Here is a 17,150-nt window from a genome sequence, read left to right on the forward strand (position 1 = left end):
CAATTCTTAAAATATGTGCATGTTTCTAAATGCAAAGAAAATGGGCTGAAAAAAGATACCAAAATATATATAGTTATTATTTTTGAGTGGTAGGATTATTTATTTTCTTGTATTTTTTCAATATTTACTTAAGGGAAAAATATGCAGCCTGATTCCCTCATGCATATGTAATCCTGGTGTGTGTACACATCTCCATAGAAGGCTTATCGTGCAAAATAAAATATAGAATTTGCCAAACCCCAGAGAAAACTTTTATTTAGAACTTTAAAAATAATGATGATTTAAAAAAATCCATACACCTTAAGTTTTAAAAAAGTGATGATACAGAATACATACACTAGACTTTATTTAAAACCTAGAAGTTAATCTAAAAGTTGTCACTGGATTTATAGAACAATTAGATTTTAAAATTTATTTCTGAGAACTCTGTGCTTAAGAAAAATAAATATACATCATTTAATTTATAAAAGTGTTCGTTGCAAATAAAGCTTTTCTCCACCGTTCCATAGTTAGCCTATTTCCAAAATTGGCTGCTTCTGCATATGGATTGGAGGTGGCAGATTTGTGGCACTTGTGCTCCTGGTTTCCCCTCAAGCCCATGGCAGGCATTGCAACCTATTAGTCCACTTCTTTCCAATAAGTTTCTAAAGGGTACTACAGACGACCACTGTGCATCAATCAGAGGCATCACAAAATGTGAAATATACTTGCCCTCTTTGATGGGTCTATGTTACAGATTTGGGAAGTTAATTCTAGTTTTCCTCCTTCCCTTAAGACTAAAAAGTGAAACACACAGCATTGAACTTGATCATCTTGCTTCTAAAGCAATAGAATGTTTTATGTATATTTCTTTCAAATCCAAAAGGAAAAAAGAACGGTTTACATTCATGGTCTGTTTCTTCATATGTGTTTGATGCTTTGTGCCTTGTGTTAGGACATATCACCCCAAGAGTTGGTGAAATGGCTTCCTCAAGAGTCCCCATGAGCCCAGTTACTGCATCTCCCACGTCTACAATTTCTTATATGTCTTTCCAGTATCTGATCCTGTGAACCATGTTTTCCTTTCTGAAACTCTCACTTCAGCAGCTTTCGGTGGCCAGACGCTGTTCTAATTCTGGTGCCTCTATCCTAACCCCTTCCCATTCTCCTTCGAACACTCTCTATGCTTAACCCATCCCAAGAAAGTGGCTTTTCCCCCTAAGCCCTCATTTCCTTCCTTTCTCTGCTTGCCCTTCTAAGAAATGTCAAGTTCTACAACTTCGGCCACCCAATGAATCTCCAATCTCTATGTCCAGCTGTGTTGTTTCCATTTCTTAAGCTCCTTTTTGAGCATCTCTACCTAAAATGTTTGAAAGCATCTCCAAATGTCTGAAATGGGATCTACTGTCTTGCTTTTTCACTAGGTATGTTACTGGTAGACACTTTTTCACTAGGTATGTTAAGGAGACATCCTATAATCATGAACATCCCAGTCTCTACCTCCCGTCAAATTTTATCACTGTTCAAGTTCTTGCATGTTTCCTTGAGGATATGTATTTTTTTTCTAGTTCTACTGCTGTTTGTCACCTGCAGGAGAGCCTTCAGTGCAAAGAGATGAAGAGGGGATGAAAAGATCTCTCATTGATTTAGTCATTAATGTTTTTTGAACAATTATTATTTTTATAACCTGGCTTGGGATATGGGGATGAAAAGATTTTCTAAAGTTTGTTTTTATCTTTTATGTTTAATTTGTGCCACTTGAAGAGCTAGTGAAATGGCTGCTGAGACTACGAACCAACTGCAAAAAGCCATCGGTGACTTTGTTCAGTCCCCCATTATGACATAAGTCCTGTCACTGTGGAGCAGGGGGCACAGTACTTTAGACGGTGAAAGGAGATTGAGTGGAACCTATAATTACAGGCAACGGAGTCAAGGACTGAGGTTAGAACTAGCCATTGAGTGTCTTATGTGGAGAACAGGCATATGCTGGTCAATTATCCAGGGTTCAGGGATTGAGTGAACTTGGGAAACAAGAGTAGCCCAGCTGATGAATCACAGAGGGTCTAGAAGCCCAGAGGGTTACAGTCAGAGCACCAACAACCAGGAACACACTTGATGCCCAGCCAACAATTGCCTCAGCCAGATGTTTTTTTATCTGCATCTTGTTTAGAGCAAGATCCAGGTCCCAAGTGGGCCTCCCTTGGAACCTGCAGGGGGAGATAATGAGGATCGGAAAGCTGGAAGCGGGTGGAGGCAGCACAAGGGACAGCTCCTTAAGGAGCAGGTCTCGGTTAATCAGTGTCTTTCTAGAATAGAAATACCATGAGGGCGGGGAAAGATATCTGTTTTGCTCACTGCTCTGTCACTGAAACAGTGATTGGCACATACTAGTTGGTCAATAAATACTTATCGAATAAATGAATGAATGAGGTAGTACGCAACAGTTAAAGTTTTCAGAGGAAGAATTTTGGTGTACAAAGAAGCAATGTTTAAGAAATTGCCTGACTGTCCCCCAATTTCCAAGTTTGTGAGTTCTGAATTTATTACCAGGTATTTTTTTTTCTAAGTATACAGTGAACTTATGTTTACCATCAATCTCAAGGCTTGTATAATATTCAATATGTAAAGCAAATGCTTAAACAACATTGATAAGAAACATAGTTTAAGTTTCAAAGTTAGTCTCAGGAAAGACGTATTGACAAAAATAAAGTGGGTTGACAGTTCAAATTCCTTTTTTATCCCAGTGTTTAGACATTTTCCTATTAATACTGGGAATTAGCTAAATAAATTTAGATGTTAGTCCACTGTTAATTATTCGCTTTAACAAAAATAGGGCTCAGGAAGACCAAATAGAGAAAAAAAGTATAATTAACATTTATTCATTTCAGGCCCTGTTTATATTTGCATCTTAAAGGAACTGCATTTTTTTAAACCAAGTTTCTAATTTTCATCGGTAACAAATCTATGTCTAAATTGTTCAGAAGTGCCTAGTCAGATGTGTGAAGAACACACTTAGAAGGACGACGTGTTTTTAAACACATATCTGTCATTGTTCAGCCTTTGGCAAGTTACTTTATCTCTATACATTTTGGTTATTTCACTTTAAAATGGGTCTGGTACAAATACACAATTTTCCAAGGATGTGTGAATTAACCAGTGGTGATAAAGAACCATGAAATGATGATATGCTATCAATGCTAAGTCAAATTATGAAATTGCACCTTTGCAAAAATGCTATTGTGGGAATAAATGAATCTGAACATTGTATTTATAGTGTGATTTGCTTCTGAAATAGAATATTCATAATGGGCCTCAGCAGGCGACAACAAAGTGCCATCTTATCTCCTGTTGATAGACCACAATTTCAGAAAATTATTTTTACAATGGCATCTGAACAAGCTCCTTAATTTGAGACTGTTTTACAAATAGATACGTAGCTTATTACATCGCTTACGCTGCCTTTGAGATATCAAGTGTGGGGTGGACTCATTAACAAAATCACTGTTGTCATCCCCTTGTATTTTTTATCAATGTAATTCCTATTCTTTACAATCTAATTTTAACAAGCTATGCAGCACAGCAAGATAAGGTGGAAGCTGCTTTTGGGTTAGCGATCAAATCCAAGTTTAGGTTAATACACTCAGGATATCAACAACAGCTAAAGATCACCTCAGACATGGCTTGCAGCTCATCTGGTTTCAAGACCAAACCGCTCATTCCTACAAAAATTTCCACTGACAGCAAACGTTATCTTCAGCAAGAGCAGAACAATAAGTGAGAATTTCTGAGGACCACATTCCCAGTTCTTTTAAATAATTGATTAAATATAATCGAGGGATCTTCAATAAGTTCACGGAAAGATTCACATTACCTCTTTAATTTCATTTCTCCAGGAACTTTTTGAAATATTCTCATATCGTTTTGTGGATATGATTAAGGTCTAGGTGAAAAAGTGGACAATTCTTAGAATAAATTTTGCCAAAATAGAGTTGAAAATGTCCAATACGATTTAGGTAGAAAACTGACATACCATATGTGTCTCAGTGAAGGAGGGGGTATGAAGACTGTGCTGCAAAAGGCATGGGGGTCTGGGCTGGGCTGGAGTAGCAGCTTAGATCTAGGAAAAAGAGAAGAAAGGGAAAGCTGGGGGTGAGGGAGGAGCAGAGAGCTCGTCAAAGGCCAGAGAAAGGCCCAGGGATGGGGCCAGGTTAAACCATCAGAAAAGACATCTTTGGAATGTGCTTGACAGCACAGAGTTTACCTGGAGAAATAGAATGCTATTATATTAGAGTCAAAAGGGCTTCAAGAGCAGAACCCATGCCTTTCATTTCACAGATGAGGAAACGAAGGCCCCGAAAGATGAAACAGTCGAGCCCACAGCTAATTAGAGGCCAAGTGACTTGGAGAACTCTGGATCACAATAGGTACCTGCAGGCATCACACAGGAAGGCCACGCCACTCACTAAGCAAGTTTCTCAAGATAACAATGTACATGGTCCACACAGGGCTGGCACAGAGTAGAATAAGCTGAGGGTACGATCAGGGGATGCTGCTGCCCCTGGCTCACTGATCTTTCATCCCTGCGAAAATGCAAGAGCTTATCTTCTGTCTGTTCTGTGGGTGCAGACAAACTAGGCGTGTGAGAATGAGGAAGCACTATCCCCTGTTGCTACAATAGACAGACAACAGAAACATTTGAAAATATCCCAGAAAAGTAGGTGTAGATAGTGACGTTGGGGAGCTGGTAAGAAACACAACAACTAGCTGTGATGGCTGGTGGTGGTGGTGGTGGTGGGGGTTGTTCCTTGCTGTTGCAGGTGCAGTTGTGCACCTGCTACAACTTTGCCTCTTCCTCTTGGGCTGCCACTAGCCCAATGTGCCACACAACCTTAAGAAACACGTAGGGAACACTGCTATGATGGAAGAGGTGTCAGCCAGGCGAGGAGCAGAAATCCCTCACTGCCCACCTCAAAAAACGCCCCAGCAAGGCCATCCCTGGGTAGCACTTGTCCAGGTAGTGTCTTTATCTAGGACATAGGGCTTATTATTTTTCTGGTGGTATAGACTAACACATTTACACCATTCTGCAAGGAATGCATCCGATGTTCACTTCTCTAACAGAGAAGTTCACTTTGCACATCTTCCCTGGCAAGCCTGCTATGAAGTTAACGTGCACATTTATTGGGGTTGCCAGCTGGAAAGGAAGAAGGCTCTAAATTATTTGTGTAGAATTTATGTAAAGGTGGTTTGGACACGAGCCCAGATATGAATATACAATAGACAAAGTACACAGAATTGTGACACAAAGTCCCAAGAGTTGTGCAGATGTCAGAAAACACTCAGCAACCAGGACATATGCCTACAATGTTAATACAACTTATGCCTCTAACTCCAAAACAGATTATGGAGACAAATGTGAGACAGAAAGAAAAGCTTTCAGGCACGCACTACTTCTGCTTGTTTTGGGGGGATTTAGCTCAAGTTACTCATATGTAAAAGTTCAGGCTTTTAAAAATAGAGGTTTTTAGAGAAAAAATGTAAGTCTGATTCCACTACCCAGGAAAATGGAGGGTTTACCATGTAAATGAATAGTACAAGTGTGCATTTTTATAGTCTGATTAAGTTAAACTTTTGCTCCAAGCCAGCTGACTTGGTCTTCCTGTGCTGGAGAAGACATGTTGGATGTCACTTGGTCAGCTCAATTCAGCAAATATTCATTGAGCATCTACTACAGGCAAAGCACTATGCAAGGCTCTGCGAGTGGTAGAAAACAATACCAGTCCCTGTTCATAAATACCCTCTGATTGAGTGGGCAAACAGAAGAATATGAATGATTATAACACAATATGGAATATCATAAGCATGAATGATGCATAAACACAATTCTCAGGGGTGTCATGGGGCAGAGGAAGGCCACATTTAATTGGTCATTGGTCATTAAAAGTGGCTTTATGAAGGAAGAATCATTTCATTTTGACAGAGAGATGTAAGTATGCAAAGGGCATTTACCCTTCATATACCTGGGAAAGCAGGGGTGAGTTTGAAGAGCTACAAGGTGACCATTTTAGCTAGAAGGTACAGGAAACCCACAGGAGATAAGGGCAAAGAGACAGATGTGAGCTACACTGGGGAAGGCCGAGAGGCAGACAGAAGTGAGGAAGAAATAGATTCTCTTAAGTGTTTCCAAGCAGAGTGCAGGAGGAAAGCCCCTTTAGGAGGTTAGTGCAATAGCACCAGAGACAGATTAAAAAGTGTTAGAATGTGGGTGGCAGCAGCAGCAATGTAACAGAAAAGGTGTGAGAGACATTGCAAATCTGTAATCTAGAGGCCTTTAAACTGACTAGATTTGAATCAAGAGATGTTCTAGAGTTTCAAATTTGGATAAAAAGGAAATGAAGGAAACAGCAGAGAGTCGTTTGCATGGGAAAATGCAAAGTTTGATTTCTTATTTGTGGAGATGATCACTGATCTAAAGAGTCAACATCATCCAGAAAGAATTTGGAAGTTTGAGTCCAACATTTAGATCAGATCTAGGGCTGGCCAGAAACATGGGTATTTTCTGAGCCAAGTGGCTAAGATCAAAAAGGTTATCCAAAGAGAAAGAGATCTGGGGCAAACCTTGGTAAATGCCTATATTGTGGTGGTGGTGGAGAAAAAGAAGAAAAAAAGAGAAGTGGTCAGAGAAGTGAAGAGACCAAGATAGCACTACACCATGAGATGCAGGCGAGAAGAAAGTTCCAACACGTAGGGAGCAGCCAGTTGTGTCTAATGTCGTACAAGGGTTGAAAAATACAGCCAAGAAATATCAATGGTTTGGAGCCTCAGGACAGAAACTAGAGCATAACATTTGAACAAGCAGTTGCAGACACCTGGATGGGACAGAAACTATGCTGAAGAGGGTTTAATGAGAAAGTGGAGTTCTGGATTGCAGTCAACCCTTCCAATACCCTTGGTGGTAACAGGAAAGAGATAGAGAAATGAAATATTTATTTGAAGGGTGACAAGGCCCAAGGAGAATTTCTCTTACTCCTAAAGAGGAAAGTCCTGCAGAATCCATTTGACCCATGGGGGCCCACAATGGTCCCACAAAAAGGAAAGCAAGTCCCTTCTGCTAGATCTCCCAGCCATGCCTGTAGCTGTTTCAAACGAAAAGGGGCTGAGAGTACTTTTGAAAGGCTGCAGATATTATTTATATCACATAAGGCCAGTCATGCAGGTGAGGTGAGGAGAAGGAACTGGATCAGTAACCTCTGCCATGATTCCAAGGTCTTTCCTGCAAACATGCTCTTCTGCGTTGTCACTGAGAAATCTCCGTCCCCCACCTTCCCCCCACCCCTGCTATTGGGGAATCTGTCACAACCAGAAATTGGGGAAGGGCAAGGGTAAAGGACCAGACTGGGGTTACTAGAAATAGAAGAAAAGGGACAAGAATGGGACGAAGCATCATTTTAAAAACGTTTATTTTCCCAGCTGCTTTTCCCATGAATTTATGTTTAAAAATCCATGTAGTTTCCCCTTGCTTGGAAATGAACATAATGGCACTATTCTGTTGATTGGGAAGGGCTGGCATCCCTGTGTAATAACCACAGTGCTATTGACCCCAGCTTTGCTATTTAAGTACGGGTTGGTTTACGGTCTGAATGTACTGAACATATTTACAAAAGTCCTCAGGCACACATGGGAAAAAAATCAAATTTTTAAAGCCATCGGTGCTATTATCACCAAGTTTGTGACATTGAGACAGCATCTTCTATGATATTTTCCGGAAACTCCACCCATCTAGACTTTTAGAGGACTGCAGCTGTAACACACGTAACATTAGAAGGACATTCAGAAATTCTCGTTGGCTGAATGCACGCTGAGCGTGAGATACTATCTCTGTTGTGGAAATGTGCAGTGCTTTTGTAATATTTATAAGCGTCTCCTCCTAAGGATGCAGACGTTATTGTTTACAGTCTGAACTTATTTTAAGGAACAAAACCCACGGATGCCCTTCCTGTTATAGTAATACCTCGGATTTATTTAACATATTTCCCTTGTATTCATAAGATACTTCCACTTACATTAGCTCATCAACACTGCATTACTGAGATAGGTAGAGGAAAGAAAGCATTTTTTTTTTTTTCCCCAAAATTGAAGCTGTGTCTGGGTAATGTTACTCAACCAGACCCTGATGTAGGCAACCTGGTCATTGTTACGTCTTCCTGAGCTGCACTTGTTAACACTGTCAGAGCTGCAGTATTAACAGTGCCATAATCAAGCCGTTCATATATCATGAGCCAGCCCAGCTGACCTGTCTCCTGTCTCACAGATGGGAATGAATGGCAGAGGTGCAATTATATAGCCACATCCCTAATTCTCACCAGAGCCCTTTTTCACAGGGAGCCACTAACACAGTCCCCTGACAATCAGAAATCCCCAGCTCATGTTAATGAGCTAGCACACACATCAGGCTGAAGATGGAAGTGAGGATGTGTCTTGAAAGCCTGATCCTATATATCCAAATAGTTACTCCATAGTGTCCCCAGCCATGGACAAAGAATCTGGCATTGGAATAAAGGGAAAGGAAAACAAAACTTTTTTCCTTAGAGAAAAGAAAATTTCCATCAGTGCTAAAATAACCTCACCCTTCCCTCAGCCTAGTGTCGCCCCTCCTTGAAAAATAAAATTATGGGTTACCCCTTGTAGAAGTGAAGAGGCTGCTAGCACAGTTTTGGTGCTGAAAGGAGCTCTAGCAGAGCCAAGTCTCAAATAGGTTCCAAACATGGAGTTAAGCTTGGCAACCTGGTCCCACAATACACACGATGGAGGACAGGGGCATGCTGTGACTGGGTAAAAAGCATGCTTCTGCTGCTCTGTCCCTCTCCAGACGATCTGTAACCCCTACCTGTGCTGCTGGGAATCGGAGGCTCCAAACTTCAAGTCCCAATGCCTCTGACTAGGCTAGAGGGAGGAGGGGGGTCGAGGGGGTGGATCTGGCCAGATTCCTGGAATGCAGAAAAGCAGCCACCACCTCTACTTCCAGGAAGTGACTGCCATAAATCCTTTCCAAGAGAGGCTGCCATTCAGACTGACCACCCACTTGAGCAGTTATCAGAATTGCCCCTTTCCCTCTCTCTCCACCCAGTTTTGCTGGGCTCCCCTCCATATTGCCTACTGTGAACCACAGACCCTACTCAAGGAAACATTGTGCTTTTTCACCTCTACTCTTTATATACCAGATTTCAATCTCAATAAAGGTGCTACCTGTTTAGTTTAAATAAACTAGTGCCTATTATGTGCAAAGCATTCTGTTGGATTGTGGAGGGTAAAATATAAGTAGGACATGGTTTCTGCCATTGTGGAGTTTACCACCCAATGCGGAGACAAACCCTTACCTATATAGTTACAATGAAGAACCTACAGACAGGTGTTAGAAGTGTAGGTAGAGTGTTAGGGGAGAGAGATGGCAGACTGTCCAATGAATTGGGATTTGTCATTTTTACTAGCTGCCATTTTCCCAAAAGAGTGGCTTGATCTAGAAATTTAAAATTTAAATTTATCTTAATCATCTTTTTTGTGACCTAATTTGTTAACAAATAAACTCTTACTTTCTCAATATATTCAAAAATATACAGACAAGTTTGAACCAAGATTTAAAAAGGTAAAGCAGCGATCTAATTTAGCCAGGGGTTACTACGTCTAAAAACAACATAATCCCTTGTCAGACCAAGTCAGCCTCAGTGCTACCAAGTTTGTGAAAGCTTTGTGTCCTTTTTATTTTTGAGTCAAGAGTGTGTTTTTTCTTTAAATTTGAGAATTTAGTGCTTTTAAATTTTTTGAAGTTATCTGTCTAAGATTTTGACCGCATTCATTTTTTTCCCATGCCATTTTACTGATTGCTTATATCTTACATAATATAGCAGCCCTGCTCACAGCAGCCATTGGTTGGAGAGTCAGACAAGGACTTGGAATGGTGACTATACTGACTGATCTCTGGCTGTTTTTAAAAAAAATCTAAGAACTTGAATAAAGAGACATTTAGCATCCTCTTTCAGCCCTGGACTGGAAGCCCTCTCCGTGACATGCCAATCTATCACAGAAGCAGCAAGCAGTCACCTCCAACCTGGTCGGCTGCTTGTACAAAGTATCTGCCCAGATAAAAACAAAATGCTCTGGAGCATCTGTTTCTTTTCAAAAAACACTCTTCTGTTTCTCATAGGAACCCAGTGCCTGAGCAAACATTCTCCCTGTAACCCTTACGGGGCCACTGTGGCAAATACAATTATCAAAATTTTATGAATAGGGGAACTGCGGGAGAGAAACACTTTCCTGACATTTGCCTGAGATTAAGTAAATGACCAGTGTCTGGAAGGGAATACAGCCTTCTTATTTCTGGGCCTGAGACTAAGCACTGGACACAGCTGGTATCTCATATGTCCTTTTAACCAATTGCATAAATCGAACACGTGTGTTGCCTGGTTGTCAAGCTCAAATAAATATTGCATTTATATGTGCTTTGTGTTTCAATCTCCATCAACCAAAAGGACCAGAATTTAGATATTTACCTCTCAATATTTCCATTCCTAAGTTAAGGCAAGTTTCGATTGAGTGGAAAATCACCAATTGGTTAGAAGTTTCTGTGCACGGATTTCTCAAGTTGTTAATGTAAACTGAAAGTTTAAAAATTAAACTTGTTTTTAATCGGTTGGTTTATATATAAACATTTGTGTGAGGTAGTTCATAGAAGAGAATGGCTGCTTGAATAAAAACTAAGTTGGCAACATTTCATAAGAATTTTCTTATTCCAATGGCACATCACAAGTGTGATTTCGATCACAAAGGTGGAAAGACATTTCATGCAGCATGAGCGTTTGGGCTCTGTTAATTCAACTTCTCTAAGCCTCAGGGCTGTCATCTGTAAAATGGGGATGATAGAAAAATTAAGTGAGATCATGTGCATGGTGTGCTTGGCGCCGTGGCGGCCACAAATTGAGGACCCCAAAGTAAGAACCAGCCATAACCATTCCTTTCCACTCTATGATTATTTAAATTAAAGGAGAAAAAACATGTTGACCAAATAAGATCTAGCAATATAGACCTGGGCTTAATGAGGAGGAAAACCAGGTTATAAGACAAAAGTTCTTCTCAGTGAACTTGAACTTTTTAAAGGAATTGAGTGGAAAAAAAGCCAAAAGATGGTTGTTTTGTTTTTCTCTCTGCTCTTCCACAGAATTTGGTAGAGCTCTGAATGAACGTACTTCACTTTCTAAGCTATGTAAAGACTGAATTATTTCAACCATGACACAGCACTAACTGACCTAGATACTAGACACAGGCCTGTCAACCAGACAATAGCAGGAGAAACCTTCTTTCGAGGTGCTCGGTACTGCCAAGTCACCGACTCTTACAATCAGGATTGATTACAAACACCCAATTAAGACGCATTTGGAACCTGATCCGAACACTAATGTTGTCTCTTGTTCTTTAGGCTTAATTACCAGCCTTGTTGATTACACCACTGCAATTAGTTTATTTTTCAGCCTCTTTTACACGCACATATGTGTTTGTGTGTGTGCTTCTGCATGTCAGCATGCATGCAAGTATCAAGTTTTATGCTGGAGAGAAAGGAGATGAGAATATGCATGCCGGCTGAAGGCATATGTTTCCCTTGGATGAATTCTTAAGTGCCTGCTCCCCAAAGTGAAATCTGGTTGGAAATGCTATGCACATGTTGATTCAATTTGAAAAGATTTCAACTAACCTCCTTCAGCTTCTCATAAAGGTTGCTTGTTTTAAATGACAGAAATGCCTAACACAAGACAACCTCGTAATACCCCAAATTCATCACCATCAAATGTGATTGCTTATAGTAAGAAATAATAAAGAAAATTAATTTTATTAAACACATGGGGTTCTGTTCAAATTAAATCAGTGCTAATGGGAGGGGGGAAAAAACAAAAGGAAGAAAGTAGATAATTATCTGCCTGACTGTGACCAATGATGCTGCAGGTGGCAGTGACACCATCCGCCAGCCATTGTTCTGGGAAGGGTTCGTTCTTACCCACCCAATAGTTTTATAACTGACTTGAGTTTGAGCTTGGTGGTGGTGCCTCTCATACTGCCCATATTGGGAAGTCACCTGACATCAAAATCAGGAATGAAACGAGGAAAAATGAAGCAAAGGAAGATTTTTCTGAATTTGCTTTGCACATAAAGCAGGCTCCAGACTGAAAACTTTGTGTCTGTTTTAACGTAACTGTAGTATATGAAACACAGACAGATATTTTTCCAGTAGCTACTGAAAAAAATTAGAAAATGCTTCTGTAGGACTCTGCTTTTTGATTAGATTGGAAAGATTTGTTTTATCTTTTAATTCTATTTTTCCACGAATTTTTTGAAGTCCCCTTGTATTTTTCTATCACCACTCCAAAAAGTCTCTATCACTGTCTAAATTCAAAGGATAGTATGTATAGACTTCTAAGACTATAGTTTAATTTCGTCTGATTTTGAAATTTGTAGGAATGGAACCACATGAGTTAGGACAGCAGTTGCCCTCAAGGGCAAAGGTTAGTGACTGAAAGTGGACATCAGGGGACTTCTATGAAATTGGAAATTTCTGTTCCTGGATTGGTTACGTGGATGTGCTCACCTTGCAAAATTTTATCAAATTTTACACTGAGGTGGCATATTTTTCTAAATATATATTATACTTTAATTAAGAATATCTATATTTCTATATTTCATATAGAAAATGGAGAAGCATCTTGGCTTAAAATACCTACTGTTTTTCACAGAACAAGGAATTTGTTTTAGTCTAAGTGATGCTCTAAAACACAAGACTAGAGTGAAGCACTTGCTTTAGACAAAAAAAGCCAAAACTAAAAATCTCAGTAATTGAGATTAAATACTACTGTAATGCAATGTTTTTAAAAAATCAAAATTAATGCAAAAAATCCATGCTGAACAAAATGATCAAAACAGAAAATATTACTCAAGGAAACCTAAACCAAAACATATTCCAAAAATTGCTAGTAAATTACTAAGTGGCCACTGTATAATTAATTTCCAGAAATAATCAGATTTGAGAAACTAAGGGCAAATTAATTTTCATTCAGTGAGTTTATATTCTATGAAAATTAATGAGAGTAGCAGTGATTCGAAGTTTGTAAGAGCTTGAATAATTTTTAAAGTGGCATTAAAGAAACATTGTGTGACTTATTCCAATTCCAAAACTTGAATATCATCTCTATTTAATTTTAATTTTACTGTGATTAAATTTCATCTGAAGTTGCATAAGTGAAAACTTCCTTTGACTGCATTAAATTAGGAAAAACACACCTATTCTTGGTTACGCAAAGAAGAGATTACAAATCTAAATTATAGACAGAAAAGCATCTATGCTGTACTATGAAACAGCATAGTCAAATCAGGCATTGAAGTCAGGATCTTGTCAGTAAGAAAACCACTACTGGGCTCTCTCCCTGCAACACAACCAACTTTTCAGACTCTTTTTCTGGAATTTCACATTCATTTTCTTAATGTTTTTAACCCAATGTCTGTGAAATTTTTATTGCTCCCCAGGTGACGACATCTGATCTGAATGTAACCACACACCTCTTTGCACAGCAGTATTTGTCACAAACCATTATAAATTATCATGCTGATAGTTTGCATTGCTGGGAAACTGGAAAAGTTGCATAAATTCTAACTACTGTATCAATGACATTCTTGTTTATTATACAGATATAAAGTTTTATGAGATCCAAGATGTCTGCCTTACCACTAAAGAAAACTTTAGTGGAGCAAGATCTAACTTGTACAGTGTATATATTTAAACCATTGAAAACCATTTACAATGTACAACGAATATTTCTTTCTGAGAACACTCAGCTGGTCTTTCTTTTCTACTTTTCACTGTGTGCTTTAACAAGTAGAAGCATGCAGGATCTTGCTGGTGCAAAAAAAGAGAAATCATCATTCCTTCCATTCCCTTAACACCTTCTTTTTTCAAAATATTCTTTAGCCTCCTTTCTTATATCAACATAACAATAAAACCATGAATGTATCTACCGAGAAATCCTAGTCCTGTGTTAGTCCTGAGATGCTCTACTGCTCTATTGACCAATTAACCTACACCATACCTCATTAGGTAAAAGAACTGAAGTATTATGATTTTGATGCATATTTGTAAATGAAACCTGATTCAGTGGTAGCATTAACACAGATTGTTGCATTTAAAAACTTTAGGGCACAACTTACACGTTTATTTTTCCTAAGGAAATCCCCCTACCCCCATAGCCACTGTAAAAACTTAACACCTATTTTGTAAACAATGGTCCATAGTTTACTCATGAACTGGGTCAGTCTTGGTGAGATTCACGTGAAAAGTTGCGATTGCATACTGTATTACTAAAATTATGAAATAATGTTTTTATCTAATTATAAATAAAATGATAAAAATCTAAATTAAAAACATTTTTTCTACCAGAACTATTTGACCGGTCTATTTAATTACTGATCCATCCCTACATCTTACAAAAGAAAATTGTTTACTTGAGTCTCAATAATGTTTCTCAATAAGCAAACGTATTAAGAAATCGACTCTTTGAGCTTTCTCATGGTGAAAGTTAACTGTACAAATATTGACAATTTCAAGTCTAAAGGCAGGGTGTATTATGTGTGGATCATTCTATTACTAGATCAGTATATTTAGTTTGACGTACAGTTAGTTTTATATATCCAAATGTTTTAACAATCATCGAGTTGTTAAAGATATCATAATAAAAATGATAACTTATTGGGTGAAGAATTTTAAACTTTTCAAAGGGCTTTCGTACCCACTACATTTTTATCCTACCCAAAACCCTATGACATCAGTACACCAAGTATTTTTTACTACCATTAGATGTACAATATAGTTGAAACAGGGAATAATATTAAATATCTCAAATAAGGTGAACATCTTGCTCCTTATAGAAGTGATAACATAAAGTTTACCAGCTCTTTGAATGTGGTTTCACATACCTAGTTTTGTGTCATCTCAAATCCACTACAAAACAAGCACCAAGCAAAACCAAAACTATCTTTTTGAGCATCTCATACAAACTTGGAAACCTATGAATTTGTTCTTTGAAGAGTTTTTGGTATTTTCCATTTTTCTAGGGAATTCTAACCACCTATAGATTTTAAAGCTTGGATTCTTTTCACAGCCTTTACAAAAGGAGGTAAGAATTGTGCCACATTTGTAGAATCTCAACTGCAACCTTCAACGATGACCAGGATTCATGTGTATCAGCCTGGAATGATAGCGAAGGCAATGTCTTACTTTGGTCTTCCTACATCTTTTGGGGATTATTTTTATTGAAAAAAGATCAGATAGCAATGCTTCAAAACAGGGCACAAAGATATCTTCCATGGGCATCATGTCCATTGACTTTATCAGGCAAAATATAGCAGCCTTTCAAGGCTGGCCAGGAGATGGCACCTTCACAGAGAACAAAGCCTCAGTTGCAACAAGTAAGAAATCACCCTACTCTGCAGCATTAAACAAACAATCAAACAAGCAAACCCTCATCATCATAAGATTTTTATGGAAACAATCTTATTGGCCATATCAGTTTCTTGACTACCTTGCTGACATCCCCCAAATTGTCTTTCTGTAAACTACAGTCATGATTTATCTTAACTTTAAAAAAGTAGCTAAAAAGGTGCTCCTTCAGTCTCACCATACCCTACCTCACACCATTTTATGACAATTATTTAAGGTTTACTATGTGCCAGACACTGTTGTAAGCACTTTATGCATATTAAATCACTCAACTGGCTTTGCTTCTTAAACTTCTACTCCAGTTGTGTGCTGGAGCTAACACCAGCTTACAAGAACCAATGGTGCACATATCTTTCCAAGTCTGTGCACAGTTACATTACATGAGTAGTTTGAAATTGGCCACGGTGGAAGTATTTACACCATGTAAATTGGCAAATGTTACAAATCAGGACCTGACCCACCCCCTCCTGAGAGCCAGTTAAACATTTTACCAGCATACCACTCCTAGTAACTATGCTTTAACTGTTTTATTATACATATGCATGGTCATGATTTCCAGACCACAGATTAGCAAACATGAGTTCATTGAAATCTAATAGCATCTTATTTTCTTGGAATAATGTTATTATTTGAGTATGTTTTACCAGAGTTTCTTAAAAATATTTCCTATAGCAGTTTAAGCATTGTCAAATAGCAACAGTAAATAGATAGATAGATAGATAGATAAATAAATAAATGAATGAACGAACGAACGAATGAATGAATGAATAAATAAATAAATAAAATAGATAACAAGTCTCCAGGTTGTCTAGGTGACTGACACTAAAAACCACCATAAAGAATATTAGCCAAAAAAACACAAAACTTCCTGTTTCCTAGCCGTCACTGAAACACTCTATTAATGGCAACTTCCACACAAGACAATGCCCTGAAGCACTTCTGAATCAAAGAACAAAGATTAAATTGGAATTTGGCATAATTTTATTGGCATATTTTTATTGCATTGATTATTTGGAAACGGATCATCAATCTATGGATTTATGGCTAATTCTCTGGGCACCAAAATGTTGAATTAACCAGATGACCTAATTTTCCTGAATATGGAAAACTAGTTTACTACACCAACTCAAACATTTTCATATTAATCTGTTCTTCTCTAAAAGAACTAATTGCATGCAAATAGAACATCTTTAACAATAAGTATGCCTGCGTGGTAATGTTTATGTTCAATGGATGTAGCAGTCTATTAGACATTGTGCACAATTATATCAAACTGACCCATTTTAAAGCTTGGGAAAACGTATTGGTACCTGAGAAACACTTTAGAATTGAGATTTAAATGTATTATTTTCCTTCGGTAATACTATTTGCATACATATGAACTTCATAAAAGATCAATATTCAGGTTTAATACTCTGGAGACTATACCAAGTGCAGGTGACAAAGTAGAATGATGTGGGCAATACAGAGCCAGGTGATCTGTTGAGTGTCAAGAGAGAAGAGCAAACCTGGATCTAAGCAGACTGTTACATGCGATACAAAATCACACTTTCCATACTGTGGAAAGCAACGTCTATACAGCAGTTCTTTGAAATAAAGTGTTTCTATAGTGAGAATGTCTTCATAATAATGAAATCTGGCA

The 17,150-nt window shown here is 38.3% G+C and overlaps 1 protein-coding gene across 4 annotated transcripts in view; it reads right to left on the bottom strand.

Moving 5' to 3' along the window:
- NRP1 (neuropilin 1) overlaps positions 1 to 17,150 on the bottom strand; it is a 136,901-nt gene that overhangs the window by 115,158 nt on the left and 4,593 nt on the right. The window lies entirely within an intron of this gene.

Source organism: Cynocephalus volans, chromosome 6 (assembly GCF_027409185.1).
Source record: "Cynocephalus volans isolate mCynVol1 chromosome 6, mCynVol1.pri, whole genome shotgun sequence".
In the NCBI taxonomy this organism is placed as follows: Eukaryota; Metazoa; Chordata; class Mammalia; order Dermoptera; family Cynocephalidae; genus Cynocephalus; species Cynocephalus volans.